This window comes from Mustela erminea, chromosome 2 (genome assembly GCF_009829155.1).
Source record: "Mustela erminea isolate mMusErm1 chromosome 2, mMusErm1.Pri, whole genome shotgun sequence".
NCBI lineage: Eukaryota > Metazoa > Chordata > Mammalia > Carnivora > Mustelidae > Mustela > Mustela erminea.
Window position 1 is genome coordinate 77,857,031 of NC_045615.1, and position 17,499 is coordinate 77,874,529.

Consider the following 17,499-nt stretch of genomic DNA (forward strand, 5'->3'; position numbering starts at 1 on the left):
TATCACAGTCTGTCTTCTCCCTTTTCCCAAACCCTGTTTCTCTTCTCTTGCAGATATTGATCTCTAATAAACACCTTGCACCCCAAACTCCAGCTCGGCATGTTTCTAAAGAACCCTGCCTGCCGTAGCTGCAGCCAAGAGCTGGATTACTCATAACCTGGCTGCTAATAAGGACCCCTTCACTGGTGGCAGGTGGAGCACAGCAGCCGCTGGCACAAGGTGATGGTCCAATTGCTCACTGGTGGTGAGTTGGAAGGGTAAACCAGTGGAGGGAAATGCACTAATTGGTGCTCTGTAACTCCTGTCTGAGAAGTACACAGGAAATGACAGCATTGCCAAACTGCACTGATGCCTTGCAAAAAGACAGTGAGCAGCTGAGGGCCAGTTAGTAGACAATTAAAAAGGCGTCTTGGGGTGCCTCGGTGGCTCAGTGGGTTAGGCATCGGACTCTTGGTTTCAGCTCATGTCATGATCTTATGGGTGGTAGGATCAAGCCTCACATGGGGCTCTGAGCTGAGTGTGGAGCCTGCTAGAGATTCTCTCCCTCTGCCCCCACCCTTTCATTCCCTTGCTGGGGTAAATAAATAAATCTTTTTAAAAAGGAGGGGGGTTCTGGAAATCAAAAGGCCTCTCTCTTTGTTTATATACAAATAAGCTCATCCCCTTTACTAGGAGAGCAGAGGAAGTTGAGGATCAAGTTAAAGTGCAACAATATCAGGTTAGTTATGCTAAGCTCAGTACGCTGGGGGAGAAAAACTGGGCAGCTGATTCAGGGATGGAGATGCTGGATGGATGCATCTGAAGATTTTGACTCCCCAGAGTCCCCTGAACCTTCTGAGCCTGTGGGAGTGCTCCACTCCTCCCTACTGAAAGTGAGTACTCCAGCCAGTCCAGACGGTAATCACAGAGGCCTCTTTCCTATAAGGCAACAAATGCCTGCCTCAAAATTTGCCTCCACATTTCCCTTCTCCTTTCTTCCCTTCTATTTGGGTTAAATAGTCAGAGTTCCAGAAAAAACAAACAAATAAAACCAAAAACCAAAATCCAAACACACAGCTAGGAATGAGCTGGGCCTAATAAGGGAGAAAAGAAACCTTATCCTAGAGCAACCTCAAGATTGTGCTAACAGGTATTGGGAGCTGAGGAAGTCTGCGCTGACGGGGTCAAGGGAAGAGTTTACTGACTGTATCAAGTTACAATATTTATTAGCCTTGCATAGACTCCAGAAGATGGTGTGACCTTCTTCCTGGAATGAATCCTCGAGGCATGGAAATGGGCTGCCCACATGATACCCACATCATGGCACACACTGAGCAAAATTAGAATGCTGATGTTGCTGTGGTAGACGGCAGAGCAAGGGATTAAAAAGCTCAGGAAAGGGAGTATGCTTGAATGGATATACTACTACAATGAGAAGACCCCACAGAAGATTATGTTCCACAGGGAGGCCCAGAAGGTATACCATTTACAGGCTAGGAGAACAAACTGGTAAGAGGAACACCAGCATCAATTAAAATTTCTAATGGGGTCAGGGCTGATAGAGGAGAGTCTGTTACAGAACTTGGCTTACTGAGAGAAAGGGGGATGATAGAATCCCAAAATAATAGAAGGTTTGGGGTGGCGTGTAAGTGCCAGAAGCCAGGAGATAGTAATTATTGTAATGACCCCCAAGGTCAGAGGGGAAGCCAGTGGAGTCAGAACCACACAAAGTTACAGAGATTATTAGTGATATACAACTTCCCCAGGGATAAAGTGGATTGGCAGCCAACATGGGAACTATTTAGCTTATACTGGCAGAAGGAATGAGATAGATGACCGAGGGGTGAGTGGTGTGATCTCTTACCCAGTTCTGTACCTGAGACAACTTTCAAAGGAAAAATTCTTTGACTTAAAAAGTGGCAGGATCCCTGAAAGGAAGAACTCTGCAACACCATGATAAGTAAACAGGGTTGGTGATTTTCCTAGTCCTTCCGCAAGAAGACTTATGGCCGTTTATATGGGTAATTATGCACCGAGGTAAAGGAAATATCTAGACATTTAAGTAGTGATGGATCCAGTGTCTAGGTGAGACAAGACCGGGCTTACACTGGGTTCTCCAAGTCCATGTTCATACCCATTGTTCATATCTCCCATCCCTGAATTGAGATTGATATCTTCGTGGTTGGTATAACCTTCACATTGGCTTCTTGGTCAGTAAAGTAACAGTAGACAAGACCAAATGGAAGCCTCTAGACTACCTCCCCAGAAGCCCCTACCAAGATAATGGGTATACAATACAGAAATGCCTCCTCGGGGCAGCAGAAATTAGTGCTGCACTTAAGACTCTAAAAGATGCGGCAGTGGTAGGCTCCAGCCATTTAATTCACTAGTCTGGCACCTGAAGAAACTGGGTGAATCCTAGAGAATAACCATTAACTCAACCAACTAGCACCCCTGCTCACAGCCACCAGGTCAGATGCACTATCTTTGCTAGAAAAGATTAATATGGCCTCATATATGTGGGATGCAGTCACTGAGTTAATGAATATATTCCTTTCTATGCCAGTCAGGAAAAAGAATGGCATGGAGCAGTTTTGTCCCAGATCTCTGTTAGCTTTCTTATCCTCTGTCATAATATAGCCTGAAGCCATCCAGACCATCTAGACAGTCCACAGAATATCACACTAATTCATTACATTGATGACCTTATATTGATAAAGCCACATAAACAAGAACTGGTTCGTGTGTTGGAGGCCTTAGTAAGACACCTGTGTGTTGCAGAGGGTGGAAGATAAACCCTATAGAGTTTCAGGAACATGTTACATCTGTAAAATATTTGAAGTTTCAGTAGTCAGGGTTGTGTTGGGATAGCCCCTCCAAAGGAAAAGACAAATTACTGTATCTTATATGCCCTATTATGAGAAAGGAAGTATATTTCATGAGAACTCACAGACTTCTTGTAAGATTGAATAGCCAGCAATAATCTCTCATAAGACAGAAGTGGTACATCCAGGTTTGGGCACGATGAGGGCCAGAGGGCACAAAGCAAGCTGCAGGTACAGGTAACTCCCATGATACACACTCCTGTTACACTCATGCCCTCTCTTAGGTGAAGGAGGAGGAAAAAGTCTGACCTTGGTTTGTAGATGAGTCAGCTCTATATTGTGGGAGCAAGGTGACAAGTAAGTCAGCTGCACTATAGCCTCATTCAGGAGTGGCCTTGGCAGTAATCAGGAAAAGCTTATCTTAATGGGGAAAGGTCTTATGGGCAATGGCTTGGCCAAGATCAGTGACAAGGAGGTCTGGGATAGAGGCATGTGGATGGACCTATGGAGGTGCACACAGGTGTGAGGATTTTCATATCATATCTTAATCCCACCAGAGAGCTCCCACTATGTCCTCCATAGGAGTCTGCGTGTTCCTGGCAGAGGGGTCGCGTTCCCACTGGAGTTACAGGGGCCTCATCAAACTCAGCACTTGTCCCTAGTCAGTCTAGTGACCTCTGTGCATATTTACATTCTGCTGTATTGCTGACTTTTACCTTGATTTCAGTATTGTGATTTTTAGTGGTAAAATAATAGGAAAAATAATATCATTTTGAGGACAACCAAGTAGACCAAATGATTTCACCATTTAATGTCCACCAGTCTTTGTCAGTGCCCACCTAAGTACTGGCACAACAGGCATGAGTGTCAGTATGATATGTTAATTTCCAATCACTAGCCACTGCACTGACCTGGAAGCAATAGTACTTCAGTAGCAATGAGTACATCTCGTTCCTAAATCTTGGTTTTTAAAATACCGAACTCCATTAAAAGAAAGCAGGGCTCCTTAGGGAGATGGATTCCAGATCTGGGACAGGAAAAGTACAAGGCAAGCCTAGAATATATTTTCATTACTAGCAAAGCAAAAAAAGTGCTCAAAAGCTCACAGGATCCCACTTAAAGGAGTTCCCACCAAAAACTTGGGATTCTCTGGGCATCAAGTTAAATAATGATGTTAATGAATTATGACACATCAAATAAAAAGACAGTTATAAGTCTGTAAAGTTCTTTTTTTAAAAAAAGTAGGAGGGAGGAGAGAGAAGGGATATCCCTTATCTACAAAAGAATAAGAGATGCAGTAGAAATGATAAGAAAATCACCATTTGCAATCATTTGACACATAGGTGGAGATCATTCATGAATGCAACAACCTATAGAGAACAGGATATTCACTGAGTTTTCAAATGTCATACCACAGATTAATTATTCATTACAAGGAGAAAAGATAGAGTTTTATAATGGACAAATATGGTGGACACTATTATAACCAAGAGATGAAACTTAGCTTTATAACAAATGCAACAGGTATTTTTTTGCTTCTATTTGTGATGTACTTAGAAAGATATGACAGTACCTAGGCTAGGCTCTTGCATAGCTTGCATAGATTCTTGTTGAAACTAAACCCAAGGAGGGACTCCTGAGTGGCTCAGTCTGTTAACGGTCTGCCATCTTCTCAAGTCATGACCCCAGGGCTGTGGGATTGAGCCCTACATCCGTCTCCTTGCTCAGCCGGGAGACTGCTTCTCCTCCCTCTGTCTCTCAGCTTGTGTTCTCACTCTTGGTCAAATAAATAAATAAAATGTAAAAAAACAAAAACAAAAACAAAAAGCCCACAAGGAAATAGTCAGATTATGGGACAAACCACAATAAAACAAGCTTTCCAAAATGCCAGTCATTGAAAGCAAACTAAAAAGTCAGGGAGCTCTTCTATATTAAAGACGTTTGAAGAGTTATGACAACCAAGTGCAATATGTGACCCTTGATTGGACATTGGATCAAAAACAAAAGCAAAAGCAAAACAAAAAACAAGTAGAAGGCACATTTTGGGGACAATTGGAGAAAACTGAGTATTGGATGGCATACTAGATAAAAATACTATGTTAGTGTTATGCCTCTTAGGTATAATAATGGTATTGTGATTATGTAGCAGAATGTACTTATTCATTAGGACTTACTGAAGTATTTACGAATGAAGTATCCTGTGAGATAAAGGGCCATAATGTTAATGATGGGTACATCAGGTTGCAAGATAAAGGAGTACTAGTTTTACTATTCAACTTCTCTATAAGTTTGAATTTATTTAAAAATAGACCTTTTGGGGGGGCACAAAGTTTTCAAAAGTAATGTCGTATATTCAAACACACTGCAAAACTGATTTTTTTGCAAAACTGATTGTTACTGATACACAAAATAAAGTGGTTTTAAAAGACAAAAAAAAATTAGGAACAGCAGTGCATAATATAGACAAGGCTGCAAAACATATGTTTGACACGGAGGAAAAGCTTATGACTGTCCCAGTGAATGCTGGGAAGATAAAGAGATAGACTTGGAGAAGCTGCATATGTGGTACAATAGAACTTTCCGTAGCTAGAAGGAAAGTGTTGTGCAGAAATGATTTTATGAAGACTCTCCCCCAAACTTAAACCATCTTCTCAGGCAGAATGTGAAGTTTAGGTCAGGAGAATGGGGATAATGGAGGGAAGAGGGAAAGAAAAGAGAGTGAAGAAGTTTTATGCTGTCATCGCTGTTAGTATTTTCTGCTCTGCTACCTGTTTATGTGATTGCAGGGAAATGATACACAGACACTTTCAAACATATAAACCTGCTGCATGTCCCTGGGAAAGAGCCCTGAACTAAGGTCACCTTGGGACTTCAGTTTGCCTCTTGGCTTTTCTCTAAGAAAGTCACAGTTCCAATCATAATGCCACCAGAAGATCTGGTAGCAAGTTCTTTCTCTCATGAACCCCAAAGATAAGCCCTGATGATGTGGGAAACAAAACCAGAAGAAAAGTTATTAAATTTCCTTACTACCTAGAGCCCACTGACAAGTCCTTGAGACAGGCAGAGTGACATTCCTCTAGGGACTCGACTGTCCACCTTAATTCTTTGCGAAGGGCAAAAGGCAATCCTAGCCTGACCCCTTTCCCCCACGCCCCAACCAAGATCCTGTAAGTCTACTTTGACATACAAAAATTCCTTTGGAAACTTCCTTTATCTCTGAACCCTCCAAGATTCATGCTGGCAATCATCCCCAAGCATATGCCCCACCGATATACATCTGAAGAGTCTCCTGACTAAGGCTTTATTAGATCATAATAAATGACCTTTTTCCCAACAACAGCTAGCCCCTCAAGGTCCTGGAAACCTTGCTTCCAAAATTCCTTAGAGACTTACGCTATCCCTGACCTCCTCCCTACTTGCAAGTAGATAATGGACCACTCCTCACAACCCCAGAGCAGCAGCTCTTTCTACCCACGGGTCCTGTCCCCATGCTTTAATAAACCACCATTTTGCACCAAAGACGTCTCAAGAATTATTTCTTGGTCGTCAGCTTGGGACTTCACCCCACTGAATCTCACTTACATTCTAAAACTTCATCACTGAGATGTGGGCAGTGCATGAACTGGATATTGGAGACAAGTTATTGAAAAGCCAGCATTTACTAAGCCCTTGTTAACTATAGAATTAAGTTTTGTAAACATGTAAAGCTTTCTCCAAACAGGAAAGAAAGTATGGAACATTTAGCATCTATGTTACTTTCTTCCTGTTGAATCAACATTTTCTCATTATCAACATCTCTTTCTCAGCAAACCATTGTGCAGTCAACAGGTAAGCCTCTGTGTTTGCCTATTCTTGGGACAGCCATGGACTCCACTCTTTGTATTGCTGTCATCGCTGTTAGTATTTTCTGCTCTGCTACCGGTTTATGAAGAGACAGACTCCTTTTTAGGAAAATTAAAAACTCACCCCAGCAACTATCTCATTTGTTTTCTGCGCTTTTCTTGGGAGAAATATTCTTACATATTTACACACTGGCTCAACCGTATTCCTTTGGTGTTGTACGGAATAACTTTCCATACCAATGCAGAGAAAAAAGATCTGTCAGCCAGGTCTTTGGGATACACGTAGCACATACCAATAGCTCAGCGTTCCTTGTTCTTGATGAGTTTCCTTTCAAATTTGAGCTGGGACCCTGTCTTGAGATACTTTTCCTAACGTTCATATTTATAGGTGGGATGACAAAGGATGCCAGAGTTCTCCTCGTTGAAATGAGAAAAGAGATCCACCGGTCTTCAGCGCTCTGGGTTGCAGAGTTCTAACATCATATGTTCTTCCTCTTTTTCTTTTGCTTTACTGTTTCTGCTTCCTTTCCTTTCACCTCTGGCATCACATTGCTAATCAGAGATGAGGCAGACCTTTGCAAGGCAAATGTTTCCACATATACTATAGTTCTCTATGTAATCGTTCTTGAAACACAGGGTTCTAAGTGGAATCATAGTTTGTCGTGCTAGTGAAGGTATTAAAAATAAAACGAGAGGGATAAAAGTTGTATTTTTTTCTTTAACAAGAAGAGGCCACCATTAGGCAGGAAGAGATTTTGAAAATAAGAGCTCCACTTGTTCTCAGGACTGAAAAAATTCATCACTTTTGTCTCACACCCATGTATCTTAATTATGGTTTTTGCAAACTCTTTCACTGCTGTCTAAAGAATGTCTGATTTAAATAATTTTAGTTTTATTCAGAGGAAAACATCCAACTGAGTTGTTTCTTTTAATTTATTATTTTTCTCACTGGAGCATAAATCAATACAGTAGAGTCAGAAACTCACAGGAGGAAGAGCAAAACCGTGGGATGGTTAGAGTTGGAAGGAGCCTTGCAGGTCATTCAGTACAATCCTTATCTGGCTCATGTAACCCACATACAATACCCTCAGCTAGGTCAAGAACTGGATTTAGATTCCCTCTACCAAAGATGGTACTAGAGCAGCTTGTTTTTCAGAGATCTTGAGCAAAAAACGGGATTCTCTTTTGAAAACTGTGCAACTCAGTGTGAGAAGAATCACCCAGGATAGTATTTACAAAAATGGTACTAGGAAGCCAAGTTGCATTTTTTTAAACAAAGTAATTTTCTTATGCGGTTGTCCATATAGGCCTGCTGGAGCTCACAGAACAACCCAAAAGTATTTTTATCAGATGAGCAGTGTAACTCTTATACATAAGAACGAACTATGCCTGGGGCGCCTGGGTGGCTCAGTGGGTTAAAGCCTCTGCCATTGCACTCCTGGGTATTTACCCCAAAGATACAGATGTAGTGAAAAGAAGGGCCATCTCTACCCCAATGTTTATAGCAGCACAGTTGCCAAACTGTGGAAAGAACCAAGATGCCCTTCAATGGACGAATGGATAAGGAAGATGTGCTCCATATACACTATGGAGTATTACATCTCCATCAGAAAGGATGAATACCCAACTTTTGTAGCAACATGGATGGGACTGGAAGAGATTATGCTGAGTGAAATAAGTCAAGCAGAGAGAGTCAATTATCATATGGTTTCACTTATTTGTGGAGCATAACAAATAGCATGGAGGACATGGGGAGTTAGAGAGGAGAAGGGAGTTGGGGGAAATTGGAAGGGGGGGTGAATCATGAGAGACTATGGACTCTGAAAAACAATCTGAGGGGTTTGAAGTGGCGGGGGGTGGGAGGTCGGGATACCAGGTCGTGGGTATTATAGAGGGCACAGAGTGCATGGAGCACTGGGTGTGGTGAAAAAATAATGAATACTGTTATGCTGAAAATAAATAAATTTAATTAAAAAAAAAAAAGCCTCTGCCTTCAGCTCAGGTTGGGATCCCAGGATGCTGGGATGGAGCCCCGCATCGGGCTCTCTGCTCAGCAGGGAGCCTGCTTCCTCCTCTCTCTCTCTGCCTGCTTCTCTGCCTATTTGTGATCTCCGTCTGTCAAATAAATAAATAAATAAATAATTCTTTAAAAAAAAAAAAGAATGAACTATGCCTGATGCGTCTGGGTAGCTCAGTGGGTTGAGCCTCTGCCTTCAGCGCAGGTCTTGGTCTCAGGGTCCCTGCTCAGCAGGGAGCCTTCTTCCCCCTCTCTCTGTCTGCCTCTCTGCCTATTTGTGCTCTCTCTCTCTGTCATAGAAAAAAAAAAATCTTAAAAAAAAAAAAAACAAAGAATGAACTATCCCTATGTCTACTTGTGCTTTTGTAGTATTTATTGAATTTTCTTCCCTTTTCAGGTGCCAAGAGGAGAGTTGGTTTAGTCTTACTCCTTAGCTTTTAGTGCATTATCAATATCTGTCCATATCCTTACTCATACTTTTCTCTTACCTTAGGTTCCCTTTCTAGTTAAAAACAAATACAAGGATAAATGTTCCTAACTATGCATTTATCATTGTAAAGTATGTGGTACTAGATGCAGTGCTATGCATTTGGTATAAATCCCCTTCTTTCCTTAACTTTTTCTTATTTTTGATACCTATCAAGTTACCGTACATAAACGTAACCTCTATTTGGTGTGAATTAGTACAAGGTACGCATCATATTTTATACACCCGTTTCTCTAGCCTCCAGCTCGCCCTGATCCCTGACAATGTCACTCTATCTTCCAAAATAGCTCATCAAGGACTGTAAAAAGATTTCTCTGGGATATATTAGGATAGGGTCAGTGGGTCTTAGAGGTCTAAGCGATCTAAATCTAACTATTTTGGGCATGCTCATAGTTTCCAGAATGGAACCCCCACCAGCAGTATACCATTACTTACCAAACTTTGGATTTATTCATTTTTATAATTTAAGTAACATGAGAGATTAACATGACATTGTTAAAATTTCTACTTCTCTGGTTGCTAGTGAATTTGGGAAACTTTTAGTATGTATTGGGTTTTTTCTTCTGAGAATGCTTATTCGTGTCCTATGCCCATTTTTCAATTATATCCCCCCCTTATTAAAAGATTTTTTATTTATTTGACACACACACACAGAGAGCCCAAAGTGGGGCTCCATCCCAGGACCCTGGGATCATGACCTGAGCCGAAGGCAGATGCTTAACCAACAGAGCCACTTGGGTGCCCTCCTATCCCCCATTTCAGTTATACCTTCACTTTGTTTTTTCATCCCTTTGTTTTGTTTTTGGTATTAATGGTTCATTGGTTTTAAATAATGCAAATACTTTTCTTAGTCACCTGTCTACTAATACTACTTGTTGTGTCTTACCGTAAATGTTAATTTTTTCTTTAATTTTAATGCAGTCAACATCTATTTTTCACCTTACTGTTTGCCTTTAGGATCCTGTTTAGGAAGATTGTCTGCAACCGTATACCACAAATATATTCCCCTATATTTTCTTCCATTAGTGCTATTGCTTACTTATAGTCTATTATTTATAAGGATAAGATAAGGATAGAGTTGTATATTTCTTTATCTACTAAATTAATTATTCTAATGCACCTGATAATAAGTGCTTTCACTTTTCCATTGTTTTGGGGTATGAGTTTCACATATCAATTTACACACACACACACACACACACACGCGCACACACACACACACACAATCTGTTCTGTTTCACTGGCTTATTTGTTCCTGCTCTGCCTCATACTGTTTTTACTAGTAAAGCTTTAATTTAGTCTTAATAGCTAGTAAGACATGCCCCAGTGCTTTCCTTTTGTTTATTTAAATTGATTTAGGTATTTAGGCTTCTAGCATCAGTATGAAATTTATGAGTTTGTCCAGTTATTTATATTTGAATTTAATTTATTGGGAGGGATTGCACTGAATATTTATATATTCACTAAAATTCATATGGCTAAACTGAATTATGAGCATAGCTATCTCTTCACTTACTCAGATCATTTATATTCTTAAATTTTTTATTCGTTAAGGTTCATACATTCTTTACTTATTTCCTAGTTCTTGCTGGTTTTGTTAATGGTGTCCTATTTTCTGTTACAGTTCTAGCTGAAATCGGTTACTGAAGGTATAGAATAGCATTTACACACTGTAAAAAAAAAAAGAAATCTACATCACTAATTTTTATAGTAGGTTCCTGTTTGTAAAACACTTTAAAACTACTGTGTGTGGAGTTCGGCTCAGGTCATGATCCCAGGGTCCTGGGATCAAGTCCCACATCGGGCTCCCTGCTCATCAGAGAGCCTGCTTCTCCCTCTCACTCTGCCTGCTGCACTGCTTACTTGTGCTCTCTATCTCTCTGTCAAATAAACAAATAAAATCTTTAAAAAACAAAACAAAACAAAACAAAACAGTGTGTGTGGGGGTGCCTGAGTGACTCAGTTGGTTGAGCCTCTGACTCATGGTTTCTGCTCAGGTCATGATCTCACAGTTGTGGGATGGAGCCCTGTGTAGGGCTCTGAGCTGAGTGTGGAGCCTGCTTTTCTCCTCCCTCAGCTCCTCTCCCCTCCCATTTGTGTGCTTCACCGCCCCCCATCCCCAGTGTCTCAAATAAATAAATAAATAAAGTCTTTAAAAAAAAATACAACCACACCAACTGTGTGTGTCTGTTCCATGGGAAATTCCATACCCAATTCTGTTCTTCATGTCTACACTGTTCGGGGTCACCACTCTAGCTTTCTTTTTCTGAATATTAAAAACATGCTCTTCAAAGACACTAAAATCATGTATAACCTCCATATTTACATACTTTTAAAGTTTTTCTTTCATTCAAATTCTTCTCAAATCTGATACCTTTCTTAACACAAGAGAGAGGGACTTGCAAGGCATTTTTGGACCTGAGAGCACATAACCTGATTTCAGTATCAACCAATATTTGTGTCCGCTGCTAGGGACACAATTAGCTTATATAATCTGAGATGAGTCATGTTATAATTGGTGGTTTTTTTTTTTTATAAGAATTACCATTATAGCTTGGAGAAAAAAGTAGCAGTGGGCTGCTTGTAACAGCTGTGTGAATGGGGAATAATTCAGTTACATGTTATTGAAGTGGGAATTTATGGAAAAGAAAATATGATTATAGTTTAACAAAAGTGTTTATATTGGAGAATTATATCCTTGGCATAAAGTAATAGGTAAATAAATTACAATATTTTGTCCTAATGAAAATGCTGACACTTTGATTTGTGACCTTGACATTATTAAGGAGGTATCATAAAAATTGCTATTGAGTATTATACTTATTGCTGAGAAATTTAAGCAATTTTAGAACAGTAATTCAAAGGCAGGATGTCCAACATTTAAACTTGATTGGAACAGAGAAAAATTTTAGCCCCAGAATAATAACATTGACTATATGTACCTTAACTGAAATATATTTTTCCTATGACATTTAAGTGAAGAGGTTGGGCATCTTTTACTGTTGCTCACCTTCCTGGTCAGTCAGAATTTGAATTCTTATAAAAAGAAATCATAGAAAACTTATGTCAAATTTAGGAGATTTATAATTTTAGTTTGCATATTTACTCACCAAAAATGAGTCTATTTCTGTTTTGGGGTTTTTTGTTTGTTCCTTTTGTTTTTTAGATTCCATATATGAGTGAAATCACATGGTATTTGTCTTTCTCTGTCAGATTTATTTCACTTAGCATAGTACCCTCTAGCTCCAACCATATTGTTGCAAGATTTGATTCTTTTTTATGGCTGAGTAATATATGTGTATATACATATATATGTACACACACACATATTATATATATTTATTATATATTATATATATTTATTATATATATTTATATAATATATAAATAATATATATTTATATAATATTTTATTTATATTATTTATATATTATACAAATATATATTATTTATATATATTTGTATTATTTATAATATAATATGATTTATATTGTAATATAAATTATAAATATAATTTATAAATTATAATTTTATATCTATATATATTTATATTTATAAATATATTTAAATATTTATAAATTATAAATGTAAATATTTATAATATAATAAATTTATATTATTTAAATGTTATATAAATAATATAAATAAAATATAATATAAATATATATTAAATATACATTTATTATATATACTACTCATAAATATATATTGTGTATATTTGTGTGTGTATATGTGTACATATATACACATGTTATATGTAATGTACAATATATTTCTGTGTGTGTGTATATATATATATATGCAAACATATATCCCATATTTCAAGGTTTCTGTATCCACTTATCTATTGATTAACACTTGGGTTGCTTACATATTTTAGCTATTATAAATTACATAAATTAGCTATTTTAAGTAATGCTGCCATAATTGTTCCACAGTTCTTGGATGTTTTGTTTTATTTGCCTGTTTTTACTTTTTTTTCTCTTTGCATTTCAATTTGCGAAGTTTGTATTTATATATCTTTAAGCTCACTGATTCTTTCTTTGGTTACCTGTACTTTACTGATGGACCATGAAAGGCTTTCTTCATTTCTGAATTTTGGATTTCTTGAGTTTCCTTTTGATTTTTTCTTAGACTTCACACTCTCTTTTTATAGACCCACATTTTCTTTAATGTTGTCTACTGTTTCCATTAGACCCCTTGAGATGTTAATCACAGTTATTCAAAATTTGATAGCTGATAATTCCAGCATCTGGATCAACTCTGTGTTGATAAGCTGTGTGCAACTTGGAGAATGATTTCAAGTCTGCCCCATGTCTTGCTTTGGTTGCTTCTCAGTAGTTGCAGCCTAGCATATGTACACATCTTTCTGACCCCAGAGATGTCTATGATCTCAAGAAGGCTTTCTTGACTGCCTCTTTCCCTGGTTCTTTCCATTAAACTCCTGCCTGCTATCCAATTGTGTATGAGAACAATAGCCTTTTCTTAATTGTTCTCCACCAAGATCTCAGTTATGTTATGTTATGTTATGTTATGTTATGTTATGTTATGTTATTTTCAATAACATTCTTAAGCATAGAGTCCTCCACTCTATGTTCCAAATAAAGGCAGGCCTTTTAGGCATTGCTGGAGCCCTTTGTCCTTGTGGCTGCCTTTCCTCCTGGATAGAACCCATGTGCCACTATACTAGATCTCTGGCAAGAAACTGCTCATCCTTTACCCACTGCCAGTGGCTACTCACTGGGGTCAGGGCAGACCCTGGTCTTCTCAGCTTGCTTCTCCCAGCCTGGAACCTCCTCCCTTCCAGCTAGGTGGGGATGGGGATGGAACCTTAGTTTTTTCAGCTTGCCATACCTAAGGGTAGGGTTCTGTCTTGAGGAGAAGCTGTGTATAACAAGAGAGACCCCATGTGCTACTATTTCAGTAATAGAGCTCCTGTAACATGGACCTGAAGAAGATGAAACACCACCAGCCTACCCTTCTTGTTGTCATCATAGCCCCAGACTGGGAGCTGGGGGGGAGAGGAAGCTCATTCTTGGTTGCAAATTCCAACCAAGAGGTAGAACTTCCATAATGTGGAACTGAAGGAGTATGTAAAAGAGTGGATCATGGTTCAGGTGTCCCAGTTGCTCACTGTTCTTACCCATGATTTACCATAACTTCTTGAAAGAATATTTGCTCATTTGGTCTGTGTCCTTAGTACAATTTCCAGACTTTGAATGATTGACTTTCATAATTTTCACCAATTAAAACATTGTTTGACTGAGGAGAGGGTCTGCTCAGCTCCTTACTTCATCACTTCACCATTCTGAAAATCCTGCCCCCAGGCACTTACTTACTTGTGGCAAACTGGAATTTAGAATCTGGAAGATCCACAATAAAATCTTAGTTTTCACTACCTGGCAAGAAAGAAAAATTATTCCCCATTTCTCCTCCAGATGGATGGCCCCTAAGAGCATTTCTTTCTTTCTTTTCTTCTTTTTTTTTTTTTCAAGTTTTTATTTAAATTCCAGTCAGGTAACATACTGTGTCCTATTAGTTTCAGGTGTAGAATTTAGTGATTCAACAATTACATACAACACTGGTGTTCATTACAAGTGCCCTCCTTAATCCCCATCACTTATTTCACTCATCCCCCAACCGATCTCCCCTCTGGTAACCATCAGTTCGTTCACTATAGGTAAGAGTCTGTTCCTTGGTTTTCCTCTCTTCTTTTCCTCCATGTTCATTTGTTTTGTTTCTTAAATTCCACATATGTGTGAAATCATATGGTATTTGTGTTTCTCTGCTTGACTTATTTCACTTAGCTTAATACTCTTTAGCTGCATCCACATCATTGTAAATGGCAAAATTTCATTACTTTTTATGGCTGAGTAATATTCCATTACATATTACATATACATATCACATCTTCTTTATCCATTCAACAGTCAGTGGACATTTGGGTTTTATCCATATTTTGGTTATTGTAGATAATGCTGCTATAAACCCTAGGGGTCAAGGCACATTTCTTACAGCAACTGATCAGAGCTAGCCAACTTTTGTAACATCTTCATTTCCATCTCTGCTTTTCTTCTCCTTTATTTCCAGACCCAGCATTTGCTCTTAAACCTCTGCCTTTGGTTCTGCTTTCTGGGAGCCCAGTATAGAACATATGCCATGTTTCTCTCTCTTTTTCTAATTTTGCTCCATGATTTATATAATATAAATAACTTATAATTTGGGTTAACCACTACGTTATATTATTCTAAGTTTAATATTGAAAGCTAGCATAAAACTTATTCCTTGGCTTTAGCTTATTATGAAAATGAAAAAAAATTATATTAGACTATATGACTTTAATCTTAATGTCTTTACTTTTTAATACTTTTTAAAAAAATTTTTTAATTTATTTGACAGACAGAGATCACAAGTAGACAGAGAGGCAGACAGAGAGAGAGGGGGAAGCAGGCTCCCTGCTGAGCAGAGAGCCTGATGCGGGGCTCAATCCCAGGACCCTGGGATCATGACCCGAGCGAAGGCAGAGGCTTTAACTTACTGAGCCACCCAGGTGCCCCTACTTTTTAATACTTCTTTATGATTTATTTTTCAGTGGTGTTACCCCTCAATATGCATTTGAACACATTCATTTGAATTTAAAAAATGTAAGACTTGTTACTTCTTTAACAGAAAATCAATCTGATTTGGCTAACTTGGGGTAACAATGAAACATAACCTTGTAATCAGGTTCAAAGCGGACATTTTCTATAAGCAAGTTTAACCTGCAGCTCTAAGATTTTGATGAAACGTTTATTATTTTTTTTTAAAGATTTTATTTATTTGACAGACAGAGATGACAAGTAGGCAGAAAGGCAGGCAGAGAGAGAGGGGGAAGCAGGCGCCCTGCTGAGCAGAGAGCCGGATGTGGGGCTCGATCTCAGGACCCCAAGATCATGACCTGGGCATAAGGCAGAGCCACCCAGGTGCCCCTTGATGAAACATTTAAAACAAGTGACATGACAAAACATTTTATCAAACATATTGTATAGAAAATATGCTAAAATTAGGAATATTTTAATTTTCCCTTTGTGACTGGAACAGGTGGCTTCAAGTGAAAAAATACATGGTTAATGCTTCCCCAAGATGGTGGCCGCCAAGGATAGCCATGGCTCAGGAGAAGTGGCGGCAGGGAACCGAAAGCAGCTCCACCTAGGGACTGCTGAGGCCATGTTTGTGGGAGATGTGGATTCCTTCATGAAACAGCCTGAGAATGAGACTGCAGAAGCAGTACAAAAGAAGCTGGATGAACAGTACCAGAAGTATAAGTTTATGGAACTCAAACTTGCTCAAAAGAAAAGGAGGCTGAAAGGTCAGATTCCTGAAATTAAGCAGACTTTGAAATTCTAAAATATGTGTAGGAGAAAAAAAAAAGAGCCCACCAGTGCACTGGAGACCAGATTCTTACTAGTGGATAACTTGTATTGCAAACCTCCTACTCATAAAATGTGTCTGTGGTTGGGGGTTAATGTAATGCTTGAATGTGATATTGTGATATTGATTAAGATGAGACGTTGTTGGGAAAGAATTTATTGACTACCATGAAGAATCTTGATTCTCTTGAGGAAGACCTTGACTTTCTTCAAGATCAATTAACTACCACAGAAGTAAGTATGGCCGGGGTTTATAATTGGGATATTAAAAGAAGAAACAAAGATGATTCTACCAAGAACAAAGCATAATGCTGGCAATTAAAAATGTTCAGTTTTCCAAACGTTATTTTAAATAGCCCAAAGGTTATCCCTAAAGGTTGATATCACTTTGATTTTTTTTAACAGCAAGAATGATAATTAGAACTTTAAAAAAGGTAAACATCATTTAATTATGAAAACAAAATTAGTTTCAAATATTTTATAAAATTAGCAGATTTTAATTTTTTTAAATTTCCAACAAAGTAAATGCTACTTTCTTTTTTTTTTTTTTAAATTTTTAATACTTTATTACTTCTTCAAATTTATTTTGCCCATAAATATGCAAATAGCACATACCTCAGAGAAGCACGTCTACCAGTTTTCTAGTCAAATTTGTATTTATTTTAATAAAAAGTGCATGTTTTAAACTTGGAAAATCTTTTTTTTTTTTTTTTATTTCCAGCATAACAGTATTCATTATTTTTGCACCACACCCCGTGCTCTATGCAATCCGTGCCCTCTATAATACCCACCACCTGGTACCCCAACCTCCCACCCCCTGTCCCTTCAAAACCCTCAGATTGTTTTTCAGAGTCCATAGTCTCTCATGGTTCACCTCCCCTTCCAATTTCCCCCAACTCCCTTCTCCACTCTAAGTCCCCATGTCCTCCATGCTATTTGT

General features: G+C 38.5%; 1 pseudogene; it reads left to right on the forward strand.

The window, feature by feature from the left end:
• The window catches only part of LOC116584672, a 32,049-nt pseudogene extending 15,087 nt beyond the window's left edge, over nt 1-16,962 (forward strand).
• Nucleotides 16,963-17,499: the final 537 nt, after the last annotated feature.